The 25,067-nt window shown below is 43.5% G+C and overlaps 1 pseudogene; it reads right to left on the reverse strand.

The window, feature by feature from the left end:
* Positions 1-1,172: 1,172 nt before the first annotated feature.
* Positions 1,173-5,096, reverse strand: LOC116093300 (annotated as a pseudogene).
* Between the last annotated feature and the right edge of the window lie 19,971 nt (positions 5,097-25,067).

The following is a 25,067-nucleotide window of genomic DNA, read 5'->3' on the forward strand; positions in this document are numbered from 1 at the left end:
TTTCAAGCCATCCACGGCTCAAGAGTAAGACCCTGTCTTTAGCAAGTATCATTGGAAAAAAGTTAACGTGATCTTCCAACAACTGATGGGCCGCTACTAAGCAAGCTACACAGAGTGAGGTAACATTCCATATGGTTAGGATGCATTATAAGAATTTCATGACGGCAAGTCACATCGGGCCTGACCCTATCTGCGCTGGATCGCTCAATGCTCAGAATTAGGGATAGCCCCACAGTTAGAAACCTGTTCCTGGAAGACTGTACCATGGGCCTCTGACCTGGTGGCTTGGTGATTTCTGTCTGGTTACGATTTCTTTGTTCCCTCTCCCCCTCCTTCTCACAGTTCCAAGCAGGATGCTTATTCATGCATTTGCTTTGTGTCCATGGGACTACGAGTGACATAATCAATGAGTAAAACATTTGATTCCCAGAAAAACAAACCAGGGTGGACAAGATGGCTCAGTGGGTAGAGACCCTGGCCTGGCAAAGCTGGCAACCTGAGTTTGATCCCCAGATTCTAAGGTGGGAGGAGAGAACCCACTCACGAAAGCTGTCCTCTGACCACCGCAGGAGCTCACACACATGCAGGTGAAAATGCACACACACACACACACACACAGGACGCACTAATACTACAACCCAACAGCAGCAACCAAGCAGAGCCTCTTGATTGAGGGCAAAATAGTGTCGTTTCAACTGCGAGTTTTTCTTAAGTAGAGCGGCTGTAGATTCTGGATTTGTAAAGGTCCGGGCTCAGAGGTCCTTTCCCCCTGCCTTGTAATTATTATGCTCTTGCTGGGAGGGGAAAAAAGCCTACAAGAAGAACCCACTCAGAGAGATGCAGAGGGGATGCAGAGGGTGGCCCACAGCCAGTATGGCGTGATGCCAGCCAATTCCATACCCTTGGTTGTACTACTGCCCCCGTTAGTGAGAAGAAGCCCTTGCCTCTACTCTGGTAGAGGGCTATTTGACTCCAAGCTAGTATAAACCAGTATTGGAAAGGTTCTAGCCTGCTTCCTGGTAAAGAGATAAAAGGAGATGTTTTTAGCGCCACTTCATAAGCTCGCTACAGAATTAGTTTTTGTTTTGTTTTGTTTTGTTTTTGTTTTTTTGTTTTTGTTTTTTACATTAAAATCCTAGGATGTTTATTAAAAAGGTAAACCCTGATCCTTGAGATGGGCTTATCGGTAGGATTTCTGGTATCGGGCACGGGCACCAGGACCTCCAAACTTTTTGGATTCACAACGACGGGGGTCAGCTACAAGCAAGGTCCGATCGTACTGGATGAGGATATCTTTGATCTCCTTCTTAGAGGCTTCATCCACATACTTTTGGTAATAAGCCACTAGGGCTTTTGAGATGGACTGTCGGATAGCATAAATTTGGGCCACATGACCACCGCCCTTCACACGGACCGGATATCTACGCCAGCAAACCTCTCCTTGCCCAGAAGCCAGACAGGCTCCAGAAACTTGTACTGCAGGGTGCGAGGCTCGATCATCTCTAGGGGATGTCCATTCACCTTGATGAGCCCATTTCCTCATTTTTCAGTGGGCCACAGCTGTGTCTTGTGTCCAAAGACCTGCACGGACTGCCGCAGACCCTTGGACAACATAGCTACAAGTACGAACTCAAGCTCCTCACCGCGCGGCGCCGCCACTGGAAAAGAAGAATTAGTTTTTTTAAAAAAAGAAGATTTATTTTATTATTAATTGTGTGTATGGTTGTGTGTGTGGATGCTCTCAGATGCCAGAGGATTACGATCCCCCTGCCTGGAGTCACAGGAAGTTGTGAGATGACTAATTTGGGTGCTGGGAACCAAACTCTGGTCCTTGGCAAGAATAGTGTATGTATGTTCAGAAGCACCGAACCACGTCTCCAGCTCCCACATCACGTTTAATATGTTATAATCACTTTTTATTGGGTGGGCAGTACTTATTTATTCATTTTGTTCTCACTATGTGACCTAGGCTGGCCAGGAACTCACCATGTAGCCCAGGCTAGCCTCAAACTCATAATCCTCTGCCTCTACCTCCCGAGTGCTGGGATTACAGACGAACACCCAGCTGACTTTGGTGTAACATGTATTCAGTAAGTGATTACTTTGTGCAGTGCTCAGTCTTTGCCAAGTAAATGACTGCAAAGACTGGGAGTACCTCAGAATTTATTTGAGAAAAGAAACAACAACAACAACAACAACAAAATACCCATTTCCATGGCAAAACCAGGATCGGAGCATTGGGACCAAGAAAAGAGAGTGATTTATTCAGATTTTTAAACATTGTGCTTAAAAATATTTTAACCTTTATTATTTAAAAAGTTGCAAAAAAGGTTACATCTGAAATTAATTTTACCACTCGGCGAAGCCCCCTTTCCGTTAGAGAACCTTTTGGAATAGACATTGTGGAGCTTCCCATTGGGTTTTATACTTTCACTATTGAATATGTTTTATGTACTTATCAACTACCAAACCCCTAAAAATCCACAACAGTGGCAGAACTAGAGAAAGAGTTAGTTTTATATCCTCTTTTATAACTGTGTTCTTAGGGTGCATCCGGTCCTTCCTCATACCCTGGTATTCAGCCTTTTTTTTTTTTTTTAATCTATATGGGTCCTTTACAGGTTCTGGGTCCCTAACTTAGGTCTTCTGCAAAAACAACAGCTCCAGAGTGACCCTCTCAATACCAGATCTAATCTTGTTATTCCTAACTTAAAAATAACGTTTAGCTGAGTACATTGGCATATGCCACAGTAATTCCAGCACTCAGAGGCAGAAGCAGGAAACAGAGGCCGGTCTGGGCTACACAGTGAGCTTCAGGCCAGCTTGGGCTACTGTAGAGCACCTGTTTTCTCTGAGTTGAAGCATTCCTTCCTAGGGAGTGGAGGGCTTCCACAGGATTCAGGAAATAAAGGAAACTTACAAGGCTCAGGAAACTCCTAAAGTTAGAAGCTTCACAAGGACCCTCAAGGTTATGTAAACAGTAGCAATGGCTGGAAAGAGGAGACCCTCCTACTGACTGGATGGTCATGTAGGCCGTGCTGGGAGCATTGCCCACACTGGGATAGGCTATTCTGTAACCAAGCATGGAGTCCTGCTGCTTCTGTGAGGAATGTCAATAAGCCAATGGACTTCACTAACCTGGACTTGGCTGGAGCCATTTCTTTGGTCTGTCATCTGTGTCTAATCTAGGGTGAATACATACTTACATATTCACAACTTTTCTCTGGTCCACAGTAAGGGGAAAAGAATGTCTTTTCTACAAACGCTTTCAGTTTTCATTGACGGTCATTGGTGATGGCTACCTGGATAACGTGCCCTTTGTAAACAGGCCGTGGCCTTTTTGTTCACTACGGTCCCCGCCCCCCACCCCAGATGCAAATCTTTCTTTATACCTGTGAGGAGATCAACAATTGCTCATGAAATGAAAGGACTGCCTTCTCTTTCTAAATTGGAAACATTTGCTGATTTTAATGGCTACCTTTGTAGCATCACAAGGAAACACACTGCCCACTCTTTTTCCTCTGATCTCCCAAAGCTTCCTTAGTCTTTAATCAAAATGTGCCCCTCCCCTTCAAAAATTGTACCTCCCCTCTATTTATTTACTACCTTACAGTGCTGAGATTTGAACCCAGGACCACATCCTTTCTAGTCGAACACTCTAGCATTAAGCCATCGCCTCAGCCTGCCCTGGTCCCTCTCAAGTCGGGATTGAGTAGATATATATGATATGGCTTTAGCATAAGCTTGCTTCAGCATCCTCCTTCTAGTCCTCCTTCTCCTCTTCCTCTTTCTCCTCTTCCACCCCCTTCTTCTATATGGAGATCAAACCAGGGCATCACACACGCCACCCAGTGCTTGCCCCACTACACAGCCACATACCTTACCTGTCTGCTCCCTTTCCTCACGCCTGCTCAGCTGTGGCCTCTTGTCTCTCACTGCTATAGTCTTCCTGGAAGCCCCCAACCCCTTCCCTTTGGGGGCTAGTTTCACAGTGTTTTCAACATCTGTTATGGTTTAGAGGAGCCCTTGTCTGGAATAGAAGCTCTTTCCAGACCACGATATAACATTCCAGTAAAGGCAAATGAACGAATAGACAGCAAGGAAAGACTTTTCCTAAGGACACTTCCCTGTAAGTGGGCCGCAGCAGCAGAAGGAGGCATCTGCCTGTCGTTTAGTCCCGGCAGCCGGATGGATTGTTCCAGCCGGGTCAGGATCCTTTGCACCACACTGTGTGGTTTGCTCTCCATGCTTGGCAGCCTGTGGGTTCCACTGTGTGTATTGGCACTGGCTGCACAGCAAGTGCAAACAGCTGGCTTTCTTGCTGTTCATCCCATTCCAAAAATATCCCTCGGCTGATGTTCTTAACTGCTTTTCCAGCTAGCAACATCAGTGAGTGGGAAATCAAATATTTTATCTCGCGGTTCGTTTTAATGCTCTTTTCCAGATGTTTTCTGGGCTGCTCCTCAGATGTTGATTTGTGGTGGTGTTGATATTTTCTTTCTATAGCATCTTATTATTTTGGATCGGTGAGATTTAATTTAGTTGGAGGAAATGTTTTTCTTCTTCTTCTTTTTAATTTTTTTTTCTTTCTTCCAAATGCTTTGACTTCTGATGACACACACTCATTCTGTGTCTTGTGGTAATCCTACAAACTGTAAACCTCAGGACTTGGCCTGATTATAGACGGGACGAGACAAAAGCAGCTTTAGAAGAGCCACACCAGATACACCCTGATCACAGGCCCGTGAGATATGCCTTATCCAGCTTTCCTCTTTCTGCATAGCAGTATGCGTGGGACTCACAGATGCTAAGTAACATGACCACCCAGGAAACTTAGAACCAGGAGCAGCCTAGTTTGGTGGAGAGGAGTCTCTCTCTCTGTGCTTTTTACCTGGATATGTATGTGACATTACTTGTTCCCCCCCACCCCCAGAAGCCCACCATCACTTGACAACGATACCTTTTGACAGCATTTTGAAGTGACAGGGCGAGCTCTGCCGCTGGTGCCAAGGAGTCCCCAATCGATCCGTCTCTGTGGGCAGTCCTGCCTGCTGCACACTGTTAGACGCGCCTGCGGTCTTGTGCTGCGGATGCATCCCTGGTGTGGAATGGCTCATTGTGAAGCTGCCTTGGCAGAAACTGATCCCAGGCGCCCCCTCTCCAATGCTAACTTTCTCTCCAGAAAATCTCCCCTAGAGAACAAACCCGCCCAGGCCCTCTTAAAGCTCTGTATCCGAAGTGACAGGAGTGCGGTGGGGATTGAGTTCAGGATGCCGCCTGGCAGGCTGGTGTGAGCTTGACAGCAGCTTATAAATAAGTCAGGGTAGATGATGCTGATGGTGGGAAGTATATGTGGGGAAGACCAGCAGAAGGGAAATGCGCTCATTGGGAATGAAGAATGACAGTGCACAGGCAGAACCACCCCCCCAAGCTTAAATTCTCATAAAACTGTAGGTAAGCTTACATTATGTCTTACACATTTTAAACTCTGGACCAAGGCCGAGAACATCACCTGCCTTAGGTCTTTGCACAGATACTTATGAGCTACAGGCTAACAAAACTGACCAGGAAAGCACTTCAAAATTTGGTTATAATCTATAGACTGTCAGCTTGGGGGTAACTGGTAAAGTAATTTGCGGTCTCTTTTTGTCTGTTTTAATTGATGGCTTTTCTCTGCAGCTAGCTTTACAGGAGAAATTGAAACACAACTGCTGCATTATAAATCCATGAAGCAAAATAAGTGGTGTTCAGAGAGTAATGGGGAAGGGTCCAGAAGAGTTCGTCTAACAGCCCTGCTTGCTTCCTTTACTGGAACACTTCGTGTGGGCTCGATAGTGTCTCCTGCCTTCAGGGCAGTGGGGTTTGGAACTGAGGCAATCTCGGGATAGAAAGGAGCCCGCAAACACTATTGAAATTGGCCAGAATCAACAGCTAACAAAGCCTGGAAGAAGAGCATAGGAGTCTCCAACAAGGCTCGTCCCGATGGAAACTGGCCTGCCTCACCTTACTAGTCTCGCCGTTTGTCATTCTTTCAGCATGGGGGCACTTAGATCCTTTGGGTCTCTGATTCTGGAACACCTACCAATCCTGAACCGAGTGGGTAGAGAGTAGTCCAGCCATTGCACTGAAGATTCCCCTCTCCTGGCCTGGGGCAAATTTCCTGCTGGAAGCGCTTCTCTTGCAAGCATCTGCTCTGCAGCTCCGGTGGACACGCACCGGCCATTCCAAGCTTACCCTTCCCATTGCCGGTGTGGATGCTTATCTGTGGTTTGTGTCCCCACTCCCTTCTTCCAGAGCTATCTATATACTTTATAGCGTCTCTCCAGCTCTTCCTTGGGTGTGAGCAATTCTGGAGTATTTGAACCCTGAGCGTGACAGCTCCATTGTACACTTGACTTTGATAGCTGGTGGAAGATCTAGGTGATCTAAAAAGGAGCCAAAATATTTAATTTGTGTTTATGTATCGTTCTGGAGCTAGAACCCAGGGCCTTGCGCAAGATAGGCAAGCATTTTTCTACAGAGCCATACCCTGTGTTCTGGCTTTGATATCTTGACTTAAAGATGATCTCGGCAACTGTCTGGCCAGGGAGCCCCAGATTATGCTTAAGAGGTAAAATACATATATATTCATATGTAATATGCAAAATATATACATGTATATGGAAATGTCATAATGAAACCCACTCTTTTGTGTACTAATTATTATTATTACTAATAATTACTACTACTAATATTACTACTACTAATAATAATTAATACATAAAAAATGACTACAGCAAATAGCACTTCTTTTTAGATAGGGTTCCATATAGCCCAGGTTAGCTGAACACCTGATCTTCTTTCTTTGGTCACCTGAATATGCGATTAAAGGTGTGAGCCACCAGGCTTAAAGGGCTGTTCATATACTAGGCAAACTCTCTAGCACTTAGGCATATTCCCAGTTCATGATTAGCACTAAAGATATTTTTACTAGTGTGTGTTTCTTGTGTAAAGCAGTGGGCCCTAACGTGATACTATGGTGAAGTCTATGTGTATTTTGACTTATTCACTCCCCATTGCCCCCCTGCCTCATGTTTGTCTCCTCTCTCTTCCTACAGAGTACCTTCTGTTTGCATGTTATATCCACACAAATATGTAAAGATATATGAACCAGGTTCCATATATGAGAGAAAACATGTGATGTTTGTCTTTCTGGTCTGGTTTATTCCACTTAATAATCTGATAATCTTCAATTCTATCAATACTCCTGAAAATGACATAGCTTCGCTTTTCTTTATGGTGGAGTAAAACCCAAGTCACATTTTTCTAAAGAAGTTTCTAACACAGGAAAGGAAGTTGAAATAAGGAGAGTTGAACATATAAAGCTCACTTCTTTGGAGTATTCAACTTCTATAGCAAAAGAAAGACCAACCAAACCTTCCGCACGTACTCTGAGAACACAGTTATGCTTCATCCCTACGTCGCTTTGTTGGTGTCTTCTGTGGCCCCTTGGTACAATGATCTTGTCTGTATCTCAACTTTAAACTGCTGAAGAAGCAGATCTGCACCTCTCTTATTTCCCTTGTGCATGGGCACTTGAACTTTTGAAGCAACAAACCGACCAAGCTACCCAACCAAGACCTACATGTTGGGACCTGTGAGCTTCTGGTTAGGCTACAGATCACAACTCCTAGGGGACTCTTCCTGTAATGTGAGGACCTGGTAAATCACACAGTGTGGCCCTGTCCTCTCTGCCTCCCCACTCAACTGAAAGGCATTGATATCTTATTTAGGTGAAATCCCACTAAAATAAATACGAGGTGATGATTTTATCCAGAGCACCAACATGGGACTTCAAGTTAGTAAAACTCACGCTTGCATATATGTGTGCTCATGGCGCTGTCGGGGAACCAAAGTCAGAGGGACACAGCCAGCCTGGCAGGGGAACCAAAGTCAGAGGGACACAGCCTGGCAGGGGAACCAAAGTCAGAGGGACACAGCCTGGCAGGATGGTTGCTGCCAGGCTAGTTATTACTCTTCTTTTTCTTTGCTTGGATGTTTTTGTAGTTGGGATCTTGGCGACACACCATTCTCTCCTCCACCCCTCTGCTGTATGGTACTTCTGATTTCCATTGTCTACACTCTGGATTATTGCCAGCTACATTCTAGTCCACTCTCCTGCCTCCTGTTCATTCCCTGTGTCTTGTGAGGCTCGTTTCCCCAGAGCTCAGAGCTGGCTGTGACAACCGTCTAGTTGCAAAGGTTCAGCCACTCTCATTTGTTCAATGTCCCTCTTTCTTTTTTTTTCTTAAATCCCTGTGTGAGCTGGCTCTGAGCCATCTTTGGCTTCCTCTCTGTGTAGCCCCTTCTCTTTGTCCTATTTCCTGGGTCCACTCACTATTCTCACAATGTGCTTGAAAGTTCTTTTCCGAGGCTGACCCGAGCTTGGCTGCTGTACTCTTTAGTGTCAACTGTCTAGACTAGTCCTATCTTTCAGGTTTCAGGGCCCAGTTTGGTCCAAGAGTCTTCCCAGAATGTCCCTAAGAAACTCCTATTTTCCCTTAGCATGTGCACTTGGGTTTCACTGAGTAATAGCCCTGACTGGCCAGGGCTCACTTTGTAGACCAGGTTGGCTTTGAACTCACTGAGACCTACCTGCCTGTGTTTCCCAAGTGCTGGGATTAATGGCATGCACCACCATGCCCAGCACGTGGTCCTTTTACCCTCCCTCTCTTTCTCTCTCTCTCTTTCTCTCTCTTGAGACATGGTTTCTCTGTGTAACCCTGGCTGTCCTGGTACTCACTCTGTAGACCAGACTGGCCTCAAACTCAGAAATCCACCTGCCTCTGCCTCCCAAGTGCTGGGATTAAAGGCGTGTGCCACCACTACCCGGCTGTACTTTGACATTTCTCATTCTTACCTCTCTTTGCCTTTCACGTTCTCAGGCACATACTGGGTAGAGTGGGCAGGGTACCTGCATCTCAGTCACAGATGTGATTATTTAGATGATCTGGGTAGCTAGCTTTTTCAGGTGTCAACAGACTGCTGACAACAACTGTCTCATGGGATTTTTTATTGCGGACAGTAAATGAGACAGTATCATGTCATGTCATGTAACCCAGTTGCAGGCTGTCATGCTGTGGTCAGAATATAGGAATTGCTGTCATTCTTCCTCTTCTTGCTTTAGTTGCTTCCTTAGGCTATGACTTCATCCAGTGTTGGATTTTTCCCATAGCGGGAGCAGCAAATACCTCCTATCAAAGACTAGATAGAATTTTAGGGTTGGTCATTGACAAATCTGTCACATATTTTTTCTTTTTTTCTTTGTCTTACAACTTTATAAATTTACCCTAGCTCACAGATTATACCAAACAGGGCCAGAGACCAGCTGCAGCTTGCTGATCTGTTATGTAGTGCAGACCAGTGTTTCACTGATTAATGTGTCTGATTAAAGAAGGGAGTACGTGCTCAGACCCTATAAGACCTTTTCCATTACTTCAAACCTTTTACAAGTGATCTCTGTTGTAGTTCGAATGTGAAATGTTTCCCATAGGCTCGTGTGTTTCAACACTCGGCCCCCCATTGGTGGTGAAGTCTGGGAAGGTCGTAGAGCCTTTGGGAGGGGGATCCTGGCTGGCATAAGTCACCGAGGAGTGCAGTGAGGTTGATTTTAATGTAATATTTAAAATTTATCCTTTGAGAATGTCATGCATGCATACGATGTGTTCTGAGCATATCCAACTCTCCCTACTACCCTCTCTTAGTTGCTTTAGTGGTCTTCCTGGTGTCTACCAATCCCATGCTGCCTCTGCCTCCTCCTCCTCCTAAATATAATCCACAGAATCTACTTAGTGGTGCCTGTAGATGCATGGACATAGGATGGTCCACTGGAGCACAGAAAACCTGTCAGGGGTCACAGATCCAGGAAAATAATTATCCTGCAGCAGCTTGTAATTGTTGATAGTTCCTCAGCTAGGGGTGGGGCTCCTTCAGCTCCTCCTCCATCAATTCTGGAATGTTGTTTAACGTGGTCTTGTCCAGGTCTTGGGCAGGTAATGACAGTTACTATGAGTCCGTGCATGCCATGGCTCTGTTCAGTTCAGGAGACACGGTTACACGGCAATTCTCCCTGACCTCTGGCTTTTACAGGCTTTTTCTTTTGCATTGCTTTGCGATGCTTGTGGGAAGAGAGTGTGATATAGCTATTCCTTTAAGGGCTGCATTTGTGAGTCTCTATATTAACTGTTGTCCATTGCAAGCAGAGGCGTCTCTGCTGAGAGCTACATTAATCTGTGGGTGTAAAGATAATCATTTAGAAGGTTGTTTGATAATAAGTCACGTAATAAGTCAGTGACGTAATAGTAATAGGTTCTTCCTTAGGACTTGTGACCTCCACAATTCTTTTCTTGGTCAGGTTTGCAGTACCAGGGATGGCTTCCGTCCAGTGGAGAGGGCCTTAAATCCAATAAAAAGTGGTTGGTTATCTCCATCACCTTGCCACTGTTGCTCCACTGGGCATATACTGCCTATGTCACCAGGTCTGTTGCTATTGTAGCTCCCAGGGCTCATGGCTGAGTAAAACTGTTGATGATGTTTCTCCCTCAGCAGCCCACAGAGCATCTTCTGGCATTAGGAAAGTTAGCCCTAGGGAGATCACAGGATGAACGTCCTGTGATCCAGTGTGTCCTATCAGCAATAGGGTCTTACCACCAAGTTCTGCTGCACCACCAAGAGCAATGCCGAAGCTTGTATTGTTTTTCTGTGGGGGGATGGCGAGTCTCTGGGACCTCCCTTGAGTGATAGCTTGAAGGAAAGTATTCCACCCCAGGCTTTTCGCCCTAAATGGCTTTGGGGAGGAGTATTATCCTTGCCATGCAGAATAACTCGATGTCAGCTCTCTCTTTTTTTTTTTTTAATGCAACTTTTGGAAAGCTTATAAAGTGTTCGCACTCTGCATCCTGGGTGCAGATGTGACATGACCATCCAGCCTTGCTTCTGACCCTGTGCTGTCTCACCAGGATGGGCCGTATCCCTCTCCAATTGTAAATGGAAACAAGCCCTTTCTCCCTTAAGTTGCTTCTCTTGGAGGGGGGCATAGTATTTTATCACATCAACTGGAAAAGAAGTGAAGACAGCTTCTTTTTTATTTTTTAAGCTTTATTAATTTTACATATATGAGTACACTGTAGCTGTCTTCAGACATACCAGAAGAGGGCATCGGATCCCATTACAGATGGTTGTGAGCCACCATCTTGAATTCAGGACCTCTGGAAGAGCAGTCAGTGCCCTTAACCTCTGAACCATCTCTCCAGCCCTGAAGACAGCTTCTTATGTTTATTTCCCAAACCTTTTTAAGTCATGATGACTGTAGCAGATTTGCATCTAGAAGTTACCTGCAAGAGTCCTTGAAGTGTGGAGCCATGTCTACACAGTGGTGTGTTTTCACATTGCTGGCTTTTTTAGTGCAGTCCAGCAGGGGAGTCAATCCTATGGAGAGTCAACAATCCTAAATCAGTTTGGAATGATTTAGACAGTGACACTCTGGTCCTGCTCTGCACATATTTGTCTTTCCCCAACGACAAAGTCCTTGCTCCCATGCTGGTTTTAATCAAACATCTGGCAAACCCAGTGTCACCGTGGCAAAGGAAAGGAGAACATTGGGATTAGCATAGCTTTTTCATTTCCTCTTCACCTACCACATTTGCATATAAACTCCTGGGAGGCCATCTTATTTTCTCCATGATGCTTTATCGCAACAATTATTATTACTCCCGTTCCATAGGTGCTAGGGAACAGGAGGAGGAATAATGGCTTTCTCTGAAAATTTTCATCTTTGGTGATTCAAGTCTCCACCCTGCTTCCTTTATCAACTCTTCTCACAGGAAACAACAGGAGCTCAATTTGAAGTGCAGGCTGCACCTGGGTCTCAACATACTTAAAAATGCCCATGTCTTATCATTAATCAAGGATTATGATGCCCAGTATTGTTGTTGTGTTGTTTTTGCTATTATGAATGAAAAATATATGTGCATACCCTGGCCAAAGTGTACTCGGGGAAGTCAGAGGACAACTCGTGGGAGTAGGTTTTCTTGTTCTGTTGGTTGGGCCCTGGAGATTGACCTCAAGGGGTCAGGACCGGTTGACAGGCACCTTTACCCACAGAGTCATCTCGACAGCTCCTCATACTTTCTGTTCTGTGGACTCTATAAATTCATTCATTTTCTTATGAGACAAACATTAAGCATCAGGCCAGTCAACAAGGTCTACCCACATTTCATTTCTTTACACAGTTTAGCTGGGTGTGGTGGTTTCTACCTGTAATCACAGGACTCCAGAAGGTAAGGCAAAAGGATCCAACATTTGAAGCCAACTTGAACTGAGTTCTAGGCTAACTTGAGTTTCACAGAAACCTTTTCTGAACCAAACCAAACCAAACCAAACCAAACCAAACCAAACCAAACCAAACCAAACAACCAAACCAAACCAAACCAAACCAAACCAAACAACCAAACCAAACCAAACCAAACCATCAAAACCCTAAATCAAATCAAACAAAACCCTAACCAAGCCAGACATCAAACCAATCAAAGCCAGTCGATTTCAAATTTTCATAGGGACACGATTCTTCATGGAAAATTACCCAAATTTCCACTAGGTGTCACTGCTGTACCCCGAATTGGCCAAATACAGGCACAGACTAAGAAATCTACCCAGAAATTCACTTTCCTGTTTTTTTTCCCTTTTTTTTTATTGGATATTTTCTTTGTTTACATTTCAAATGTTATCCCCTTTCCAGGTTCCCCCCTGGAAACCCCCTCTCTCATTCCCGCTCCCCCTGCTTCTATGAGGGTGCTCCCCCTACCCACTCCTGCCTCCCCGCCCTGGCATTCCCCTACATTGGGGCATCAAGCCTTCACAGAACCAAGGGCCTCTCCTCCCACTGATGCCATCTTCTGCTACATATGTGGCTGGAGCCATGGGTCCCTCCATGTGTACTCTTTGGTTGGTGGTTTAGTCCCTGGGAGCTATGGGTGGTCTGGTTGGTTGATTTTGTTGTTCCTCCTATAGGGCTGCAAACTGTTAGTTTACTATTGTGATAACAAGGAAGAAAAGGTTACTCCTATATAATTCTGTATAAGTTGTCACTTGCAACTTTTGTTCAGATATGGCAAGATATCTTATTGGAGAAGCCAACTCAATACTAATGTTTATTTTTTAGAAAAACAACTGTGGTGGTTTGAGTATGCCTAGTCCAGGGAGTGGCACTATGTGGAGGCGTGGCCTTGTTAGAATAGGTGTGTCACTATGGGTGTGGGCTTTAGAACCCTCATCCTAGCTGCCTGGAACTCAGTCTTCCACGAGCAGCCTTCAGATGAAGATGTAGAACTCTCAGCTCTACCTGCACCATGCCTGCCTGGATGCTGCTGTGTTCCTGCCTTGATGATAATGGACTGAATCTCTGAACCTGCAAGCCAGCACCAATTAAATGTTATCCTTATACGAGTTGCCTTGGTCATGGTATCTGTTCACAGCAGTAAAACCCTAACTAAGACAACAAGCAAAAGGAATATACAAAGATAAAAACTTAGAGGATGCAAAAAAAAAAAATTAAGCAAATGATATAAACAGACTTTAGGAAATGCTACATTTTGAAAAATTTTAAAAAATGAATGCAACTATTATTGATAGATATGACAGTTCACTCCTGAATTCCCAGCAATCTAGAGGCCGAGATAAGCGAATCATCATGAGTTCAAGGTCAGCCTGGGCTACATAGCAAGTTCCAGGTTAACTTGGGCTATAGAATGAGAACTTGCCCCCCAAATTTTCTTTTTAAAAAAGTAATTACTTCAACAATTAGGCAACATTCTGTCTTGAAAGAAAAGGAAAGTTTTAATTTTGATTATGACTCAAAAATCTAAGCCTCATCTACCTCGTTGCCACAACTGTAGGGATGGAGTAGCTGTCAAAATATCAAGTGCAGCCTGTGCTCTGGAGGACTATCAACAAGAGTTCTATGATGTTGATGATGAAAAAATATATACAAGACATAGGCCAGAGAAGGCACAGTAGCAGCCAGACCCTGATGATTCTTTACGGACGTCTTTTCTGGGGAGGGGGGTGAGGGGAGGCGTCAGATTAGTCGGGTGAAGGGAAGCAATGCGGAATGTTCCTCCCTAAACACTGCCGTCTGTTTTAGTCAGCCGTGGGAGTCACAGTGTGGGCAGTACACCTTGTCCCTGTGAGAGCAAAGCCACAAGCAGGGCCTTATGGAACGGAGTTGCAGGGTCTGAGGCGATGACTCATCGTCAGGAAAGGCACACCTTCCAGAAGCAAGGATGAAGAAAGAAGGGTATTATATGTCCAGTCTACTATTTATACCCTCTGGTTTGCAGTTAAATTGTGACTTCAGTCATTTGGTTATGGTAACAGAAGCTCCGTTGGAGTAAAAGACTCCTTTATAAAAAAAACAAAAACAAAAACAAAAACAACCCACAAGGTAAACAAGCCTATGCATTCTTGTATTTTCCCTGTAATTCTGCATTTTGCTAATCCAAATAGTCCATTAGGGAGGCCTGGATGAACTATAAATAAAACTCTAAAATTTCTCATGAGTAAGTAAGGAGCAGCTAATGTTTTCATGAAAAATGAGCAAACACAAAATTATGTTGAATTTTTTCTGCATTTAGAGCATGCATTAAAAAGTACTGCTGTACTTAAGTGTTTTTAAATTCTTTTTATTTGTTAAGTATCGTGTGTGAGTTGGTGTGTGTGTGTGTGTGTGTGTGTGTACATGTGTGTACTTATGTATGTATGCAAGTATGCATGTAGGCCAGAGGGCAATCTTGGGTTATTCCTCAGGCACTAGACACTATTTTTTTTTTTTAAATGATAAGGTCTGTTGCTGGCCTGGAACTCATCTAGTAGAGATCTGCCTGCATTTGTCTTTGCCTCTTCAGTGCTGAGATTCCAAATTGGCCATATTGTGCTCAGTGTTTCTGTATGAGTGTTGAGATCTGAGCGCTGGTCCATGTACTTGTGTGTCGAGCCCTTTACCAACAGAGCCACTCTCCAGCCCCCTTAGGAAGTATTTTAAGATTGAAGTTGACCATAATAGTACTGAGACATTGGTGTTACACAGTAGGGACCTCATGAATATGTAGATATTATTTACATATTTAATGTTTATGCATTACTTTAGTATCAGTTTCTGGAACACTACCTGCTTCACATTAACAGTGTCTGTAAAAGTAGATGCTTAAATATTTTTGTCTGTTTGTATATGAACTACCAATAAACATAAGAGCATTGTTGAATTAAACGAACGCAGTAATTTAATTAATTTATTTAATCACTAAGGATGACTTTAACCTTAGTGATTGGATATGAACTCATTTGAGAACTCGACTCACTCAGAGTAAGGCTGAGTGCAAAAGTCCTACATTAGGAGACACACTCAGTTCAAGATACTGACAATGTTGTCACCTTGTCATCCGGCCACTTTCTTCCATCCCTAATGAATCCCCCAGAATACTTTTCAGCACTGGCTTCTTTTCTTTGAACAGCCTTAGTTGTTGGTCTTCTCCTTGCATGGTGCTTCCGACAGATCTCACACAGTTGTTTGCTGTTATGTACACCAGGCTAGCTGGTCTGTGAGCTTCTGGGGTCTCTCCAGTCCCTGCCTCCCATCTCCCTATAGGAACACAGAGATAACACGTGTGCCTTACCACCTCTGACTTCGTGAATACTCTTGTCATTCAAACCTAGATCCTCACCCTTGTGCAGAAAGCCAGCTTTCCAGCGCCATATTTCTTTCTCTCTTTTTTTTATGAGTTTATTTTTATTTAATTTTGATCATGTTTCTTTTTCCCTAGTGTCTTTCAGCTCCTATACACCTTAATTAAGGCCCACTGGTGTTGCCTGTGTGGTCTTTGTGCTTGATTCTGCTGTTCTAGTGGAGTGCTAGTGTTCTCCACACACCATGCTGGTTTAGAACAATCTTTGTGTTTTTGATAATGTTGAGTTCTTTACCTCAAATTGATATTCCTTCTTTCTTCATTTGTCATGCTGCTAATCACCTTTAAGAATTATTTTAAGTATCGCTTGCTCCACAAATCCGAAAGCACAAAAGCCAAAAGGGTCTCACCGTCCACCACCCATGTTCCACTGGATGATGCCATAAGGGTTTTTGCTTGCTTGCTTGTTTATTTGTGTTTTTTTTTTTTGTACAGATCCACAGCATCTATGTATCTACATCCTGAACTGAAGTATGAAACTCCCCAGAGGAAGCAATAAAGAGAAAAGTGACTAGAGAGATGGCTCAGCCGATACGAGCACTTGTTGCTTTTGCAGAAGACCCAGGTTTCACAACAACCTGTTAGACCAGATGGATCCAGGGTATCAGATGGCCTCTCTTGACCTCCCTAGGCACTGTGTGCATTCGATGCACAGACATGCATGCAGGCAAAGGTATTTACACATATAAAAAGGAATAAATAGTATTTTAAAATCAAAAAAAATATCTGAAGGCAGCTGGCTTCTGTTTCACTGGCAAATGTCCCCAAATGCCCTGTCCCAGTCAGTAGGATGGACCGCCATTGATTAACCCAAGGCATTCATACTTCCTCCATCGCTTGTCAAAGTACAAAACCCTACTTTGGAAGTCATTAACTTTCAGTTTCTTTGAATCATTAAAAAATATCTTGCTTACTATGTTGCTGAAGAATCAAATCATTCCTAGCATCCTTTTTCTTCTAAAACTTTCTATTATAGAGTAATTTAAGTAGGTTCAAAGAGGGAATAAGATGAAACTCCATGTGTCCCTCATCCTGTTTCCACAGCTATGGACTCAGTCTCCAAACTTCCTGCACATTTTCAATAACTTTGAATCAAAGTCCAGAATCATACTAGTTTGTGGTAAACGTCCATTAGGAGTCAGACTTCTGCTCCATTGTAGGCCATTTGCTGTATTCTCTGGAAGGTTTTACAGACATTTTTCTAAATTTCTAAATTCTAACACTATGCTTACTATACCTATTTCTGTGTCTCTTTCTATGTTTGAACTCATTTTCTTTGGTTCTAAAAATGCCCTTAAAAGGTTTCATTGATGCTATCTTTTCTTTATTGCTCAGAATTCTGACCTCTCAGATGGGCTACCATCTGTTTCTTATGTTGGTTTCTTTTTTCTTGGTTTAGAAAATCATTTAAAACTTACATGGTAGCCGGGTGGTGGTGGCACACACCTTTAATCCCAGCACTTGGGAGGCAGAGGCAGGTGGATTTCTGAGTTCGAAGTCTGCCTGGTCTACAGAGTGAGTTCCAGGAAAGCCAGGGCTACACAGAGAAACCCTGTCTCGAAATAAACCAAAAATGGTGTGTGTGTGTGTGTGTGTGTGTGTGTGTGTGTGTCTATGTGCTCAAGTGTGCAGTTAATCATGGAAGCCAGAAGAGGGCATAAGAACTTTCTGAAATTGGAATGCTGGGGATGGAACTCAGGCTTTCTGCCAGAGCCATACAGAGATGTCTCTCCATCCATTCTGACCTACATTTCTAAAGGATTTGCTCAGTTTTATTTCTTGACTCAAAAATTTCCAATTATCTCTGTATAGTTTTGTTTTCCTTTTGATGCTTTAACTAAACAACAACAACAACAACCACAACCACAAAACAAACCCAACCCTTTATCTGCATGAGCGCTTTGGATGCTAGCTTGTCTACTTTGTGCATGTGGTGCTGGTGAAGGCCGGTAGGGGGCATCAAATCCCTTGGAACTGAATTACAGATTGCTGTGAGCTGCCGCGGGGACTGCTGGAACTTGAACTCGGTTCCTCCTCTCTCAAATCTGTTTGGCTTTTGGAAAGCTTGTGTCTCAAAACTCAGCCAGTCTCAAACACTGTACATACCTTCCTCAGCCTCCCAAGTGGTGGAATAGCACTTTTTACAACAGTCTTTGAATGTTTCTTTTTTATGGTATCTTGCTTTTGTTGCATGATGGAATATGGTTTTTCTTTGTCATCTTGATCATATAATGTTACTTTTGAAGTTTTTCTCTCCCTAAAAATTGTCCTTTCTCAAATTGCCTACTATTTTGGGGTTCTGTTTTCTGTGATGGGAATGTCACTATTGGATTTCTAATTCCTCTACTGTCTTCTCATGGATGAGAAAATATGAAACTGGAAAGTAATTGGCCCGGCTAGAGAGATGGCTATCCATTCAGAGCAATCCTCTTCCAGAGGCCCCAAGCTCAGTTCCCAGCACCCGTGCCTGGCAGGTCTCAGTTGCCTGTAACTCCAGTCCCTTGGGGACCCCACATCTCTCATTTCCAAGGGCATTTGCACTCACACTCCCCCACATATATAATTAAAAATAAGACAAATGAAAAGAAACAAGAGAAAAGAAAGGCGATTGGCACACTGAGCTTCAAAGAAATGGGAGGCTCATTTGTAGGGGGACAGTCTGAGGGTTGGTATTTTAGGTTTTGCTCCTGGGCAGATCAGACATTCGGAAAAGAGGTTTTCAATCTGCCATTTGCAGGGTTAGCATCTGGCTGCCAGTTCTCTGTGGCTGTGCCGCCATGGGAGAGGGCTCAGAGCATTTGCATTAAACACTGGCCTTCTGATCAGTAGATGTCTGTCTGGTCTCACAGCACACCTCCCCTTGGCCCCACCCAGCTGTTTTATGTGGGTCAACATAAGGGATCAGAGACATCTGTCTGCCCACACTTCCTTATTTGAAACCCTTTCACACTCAATTTTGGATTTTCCCGGTGTTGCCAATGTCTGATTTTGAGTTTGGAGGACTATGTTACAAATTACACTGGTCGTGAATCCTGCTGCAGCCAGTTAGGGATTTCAGGTTTGGGGGATGTTAAATCAGTGACTGCACATTCGTCTGCTTTCCAACTTCCAAAAATGTCATCGCTGCTATTTCCTTTCTTGTTTTCCTCACCATTACAGGCTTTGGGACCACGCAGATTTATTTTATGGCTGCAGGGTTACGAAGAGAGAACTAGGTTCATGCGATTGTATCAACTTAACCAAGAAGGATGTCCCCACCCTGACCTTTTCTCTTCTTCTTCTTTCGAATCAGGGTCTCACTGTATAACCCATGCTGGTCTCAAACTCAACAGCCTCATGCCTTAGCTTCCTGAGAGGCGGGTCACCACAAGCCTGGCTGGCATGGTTTTGTCAGATGAATCAAACCCACACCTCTTTGGGAGACTGCAAGTAGAACACAGCATCTTAGACTTCTGGGCTCTCCGTCACCCTTTAAAGCCTTAAACTGCCACAGGCACAGTTTTATGTAGATGTGACCTCTGCACCTCCAGATGAGTTTGATGGTTCTGGTAACCAGCGTGATGCCTGAGCCTCTGAACCTGGTTTTGTAGTAAGGAATCAGCCATCCATAGGGTCTGGCCATACATGGGGATGGTGGTGATGACGTCACTGTTCTCCTTCTTAGAAGGCTCAGGCACATGTTTCCAGTCACAGAGCATCAGGCTGTGGAAGCGGACTGGTCGATTTCTTTAATCTGGACCACATGAGCATCGTGCTTTACAAAGGCACAGCATCCATGCTAGGTAGGAATTCACCATTAGCACAGACTTAGCAGTGTGTTGTGCAGCTTGCCAGGTTCTGTTACTTTGGGAAGAATCTGGTCCCCGTGTTGAAGCTGTGGGTTCATGGGCAGTGCACCAATCTTCTCATGTTCAACACTTGCAGGGGCTGAGGTGGGTGGACAACAGGGCTGGGGGGACTGACAAGGACGTCTCACTTTGTAGAGCTGCACTGGGGACAGAAACAGCCCCTTGTGTACTTAATCATCCATTTCTTGAACTTTTTCTTGCTTCATTTCTGTTACCATAATGAAATACTGACAGAAAGTCGCTTAGAGAAGGAAGAGTTTACTTGGCTTACAGTTCCTGGTCTGTTATTGTAGGGAAATCAAGACAGAAACTTAAAGCATCAAGATCAGACAGAGAATACATTCATGCGTTCTTGCTTGCTTCTGCTTAGTTTGATTTCTTGAATCATATTGTTCAAGACTGCTTAGGGAATGTCACTGCCCACAATGGACTCAGCCTTCCTACACCAATTAACAAATAAGACAATTTCCACAGGCTTATTTAATCTAAACAGTTCCTTATAATACAGTTATTTATTTATTTATTTATTATGAATACACTGTAGCTATCACACCAGAAGAGGGCATCATACCCCATTGCAGTTGTGAGCCACATGTGGTTTCTGGGTTTTGAACTCAGAACCTCTGGAAGAGTAGTCAGTGCTCCTAACCACTGAGCCATCTCTCCAGCCCCCATGATACACTCTTCACTCTTATGAGGTTTGGAGTAGCACTGCTTCCTTTTTGGAAGAGTTAGTTTTTCAGTACCTATGTCAGGTGCTCACAACAGCTGTGACTTCAGTTTTCCAGGGTCAACACTGTCTTCTGCCCCCTGTTTGCTCCTGGCAACTGCATATGCACACACACACACACACACACACACACACACACACACAGACACACACACACAAATAAAAAAAATACTTTTTCCTGTGGTGATTTTAGGCTGTGTTCAGAGGATCCAGTCTTGATTCCCAGCATGCACAAAGCACCTCACAATCATTTAGAACTACAGTTCTAGGGCATCTGATGCCTTCTTCTGGTTTCTAAAGGTACCAGACACACACATGGTATACAGACATACATGCAGACAAAACACTCATATATGTGAAATAAAAGTAGATAAATATAAAAATGTGCAGAAAGATTGGAAAGATCTCATGCTTGTGGATTGGACGAATCTGTATAGTGAAAATTCCAATATTACCTAAGACAAATGGTGGATTCTATCTACTAGGCATGATAATATCAATAGCATCAATGGCATTCTTTTTTTTTTTCTTTTTGAGACAGAGTCTCATGCAGCCAAGGCTGGCCTTGAACTGAGTATATAGTAAGTATGATCTTGAGCTCCTGACCCTCCTGCTTCTACCTCCCAAGTTGGAAACCTCACCCAGTGTCCCAATATCAGTCCTTATAGAACTAGAATAAATGGCACTATAATTCATACAGAAGTAGATGAGCACACACAGATAAAGCAATCTTGAACAAAAAGAACAAAAGGAGTTCAAGAGATGACATCTAAAGTCAAGATCCACCTCAGTAAGAGAAAGCAAGTGAGATAGCATAGTACTGAAGTGAAAGGTGTCACGCAGACCAGTGAAAGAGAACGAAGATCCCATTAATAAACTCATGCGTCTCCAACCAACCGATTCCTGAAAAAAACAAACAAACAAACAAAAAAACCCCAGTAAAACAAATTAAAGAAAGAGCAGAAGCTGGGGAGATGGCTCATCAGCTAAGAGCACGTAGTACTTGTACAGAGGGCCTAGACTTGATTCCCAGCACTCACACCCTGCAGATGTGGGTGTGATGCCCTAAATTCCAGCTCCAGCAAATCCGTAGTCACAGTAGATCGAGGGAAGCCAAGGCAAGAACTCAAGCAGGGCGGACACCTGGAGGCAGGAGCTGATGCAGAAGCTATGTAGGAACATTGTTTATTGGCTTATTCTCCATGGCGTGCCCAGTCTGCTTTCTTATAGCACCCAACACCATCTGCCCGAAGATGGCACTGCCCAAACTGGTCTTGTACCTCCCACATCAATCATTAACCAAGAAAATGTCTCGCAGATGTACTCAGCGGACAATCTGATGGGGTCATTTTCTCAATTGAGTTTCCTTTTCCCAGAATGAGTCTCGTTAGTGTTAAGGTGACAAAGTATAATGAAACAAACAAACAGACAAATAACGAACATCCTGTATAGGCACACAGAAATAAAATAAGATAAATACCTCTTATAAAAAGGAGTGGAAAAGCTCCATGAAACAGTGCCGAGAAAACTGGAAACCCATGTGCAGAATGAAACTTGATTGTCTCTCTTCCCACACAAAAATGAACTGAAAATAAACCAAAGACCTAAATGTAAAGCCCTGACATGGAACTTTCAGGAACAAGCAACAGAGGGAGAGGTAACTTACAAACAGGAGAGAATATTTGTGAATTATCTGAGCAAAACTAATATTCAGACTGCATAAAGAACTCAAGAAATCAGTTACGTCAGTAAGAAAAGCAAATAATCTAATTGAAAAATGCTTGGAAAATCGTGACATTTCTTCACCATCAGAGTGGCTGTTATCAAAAACCAGACATGAACAGGTACCAATGAGTGCTGGTGGGCAAGCAGGGGGCCCTTACCAGACCTTAGGCAACTTTATGAAGAGAAGCTTTGGGGTTCCTTTAAGAAACTGAAAATAGATGCAGACTGCAGCCACATGGGAGTTTATATCTAAAGGAAGGGAAATTCAGAGACCAAAGCCATGCTGCATCCCCATGAAACACCATTCACAGGAACCAAGACACAATATGGACCTTGGTGTCTATCGAGAGATGCAGGGATTAAAAAATGTGATACTTATACTTAATGGAACATTTATTACTCCCTGTAAAACGATGAAATCCTGTCATTTGCAGCAAGACAAATGGAGCTGGAGGATTTTAAATAAATTAAGCCAGAACCCCAAAACAAAATGCTGTGTGCTCTCTCTCATATGTAAAACGGCAATAAGTTGATATAAAAATAGGATGCTAATGACTCGTGGTTAGAACAGCAAAAGCTGAAACGGGGAAAAATATCAGTGTTCCATTGTGTCTGTGTCAAGAAACAGAAAGAAACATTTTAAAAACTGTTATAGAATCATGGGCTGAATGGTGGTGGCACACATCTTTAATCCCAGTACTAGGGAGGCAGAGGCCAGCCTGGTCTACCGAGTAAGTTCCTAGTCTACAGAGTGAGTTACAGGATAGCCTGGGCTACCAGAGAAACCTTGTCTAAAAAACCCAAAAGATTTATAGAAACATGTAAACAACAACAACACCAACAAAAGTAACTCGCTAAAGTTAACTAGACCTAGCCAGTCTTTATATTTCAATGAACTTCTATGTAGTTAGAATATAAAAATAGAATATTTAAAAAACATATTTAATGTAGTATGTGTGTGTGTGTTGTGTGTGTCTGTGTATGTGTGACAACTCATGTTGAGTGGAGGTCAGAGGACAACTTGTGGAAGTTGGTTTTCTTCTTCCATCGTATGGGTCTCAGGGATGCCACTCAGGTTTGGCCCCAAGCACTTTACCCACTGAGCCATCTTACCAGCTTGATAAATCATTTAAAAAGAGGGAGTGTGTACTTTGGCTCGTGATTGTGTGGTGTCGGCACTGGTGGGCTGGCTCCCTGACTGTGGGCTGTGGAGAGGCTATCATGGTGGGAGAAGGTGGAAAGGTTGTTTCCCTGTGGCATCCAGGAAGCAGGACAGAGGATACAAACGCAGATCTGTTCTGCAAGGATTCACCTGGGTTCATGCTTCCCCTGGCAGCAGGCTCCACCTCCTGAAACTCTCAGAGCCTCTCAAGTAGCAACACCAGCTGCAGTACAAACATTCAACTGACACTCGGCCCGTTTCACATTCAGACCATAAGAGCAGGTGAGAGGGAGGCTCGATAACCAGCTTCCAAACGTGAATTCTAGTGTTCCATAGCCCACCACGGGCACTGTGATCTCATGAACATAGTATACATTTTATTAAAAAGTAGAAGAGAGGAGTTTAAGTTTGGGGTCTCCAGACTTTAAGAATAAAAAGACGAAGCTGTCAGCCAAGCAGATTTCATCATTACAGACTGTACACACATTCTGAAATATCATTCTGTGGCCCATATGTACATGGAGTCTTGACTAATTAATTAAAAGATTAAAAATAAGGGGGCAGGAGAGATGAACCAGTGGTTAAGAGCACTTGCTGCTCTTTCAGAGGACCTGGGTTAGACTTCTAGCACCAACATGGTGGCTCACAATGGTCTGTAACTCCAGTTTGAGGGAGCCGGTGCCTTCTTCTGACCACTGTGGGTACCAGGCATGCAAGTGATTCATATACAAACATGCAAAACATTTATAAAATGAACTAAAGAAAGAAGTGAAACAATAACCCATGGCATGGGGGGAAATATGGGCAAAATGTATATCTTACAAAGAACGATTATTGCATGTCAATTTTACTTTTACAACATTGTTAAGCATCTTTATATTGCGGACCAGCAGGATGGACCAGTGGGTAAACGTGCTTGTTTTTAGTGTTGTAGACAAACCTGAATATTCCCCCCTTTTGTGATAGCATTTCTTTTGATGCTGGCATTACTTCAGTCTTGTGTATGCAGCCATTTCTAGGAGACACTGTTTCATAGCCGACTTCCTGATATTTTGGAACTTACGATTTTTCCATACCACTTTGATGATCTCTGAGCCACTGATGCAGGAGCTGTGATGCAGATGTATTCGAGCTCCTTATCATCTGTGCACTGTGTCCAGTTGTAGTTTTCTGTAATGATCTCCATCTGCTGTAAAGAGAAGCTTCATTGATAAGGGGAGGGAGATTCACTTACCTGTGGGTACAAGATTCAGATTTAGAATGTAGTAAGGACTTGTGCTGGGCTAGTAAAGTGGTGGTTGTAGATTCCGTTCTTTCCTTCCTCCCTACCTCTCTCCCTTCCTCCCTCCTTCTTTCCTTCCTTCCTTCTTTTCTTTCTTTTGTTCTTGTTTCTTTCAAGACAGGGTCTCTCTGTGTAGTCTATCCTGGAACTCACTTTGTAGACTAGGCTAGATTTGCCTATCTCTGCCTCCAGAGTGTCTGGATTAATGGATTTAAAGCCATCACTCAGCTTTAAAGAAGATATATATATTTTAAGTCCATCTCACTCATAAAAATTCAGATTCAAACACCAGTGCCAGGAGCTTTTCACTCCCTAATTGGGCAAATATTTAAATATTTCAGAAAATGTGATGGATTTAGAGTAAGATACCTCTTTTTGGTATCTTACCAAGTGCAACGACTAAGAGAGTGTCAGTAGATAGATGGAACTTCACGTGGACAAATATATAAGTAAACTTGTCATGTTCAATAAAGTTTCACTGAAATTTTCAACAATGTCAATAATCAACACACGTGTCTGTAAGATAGTGTCTTTATTCTTTTAC

This window comes from Mastomys coucha, unplaced genomic scaffold (assembly GCF_008632895.1).
Source record: "Mastomys coucha isolate ucsf_1 unplaced genomic scaffold, UCSF_Mcou_1 pScaffold16, whole genome shotgun sequence".
In the NCBI taxonomy this organism is placed as follows: Eukaryota; Metazoa; Chordata; class Mammalia; order Rodentia; family Muridae; genus Mastomys; species Mastomys coucha.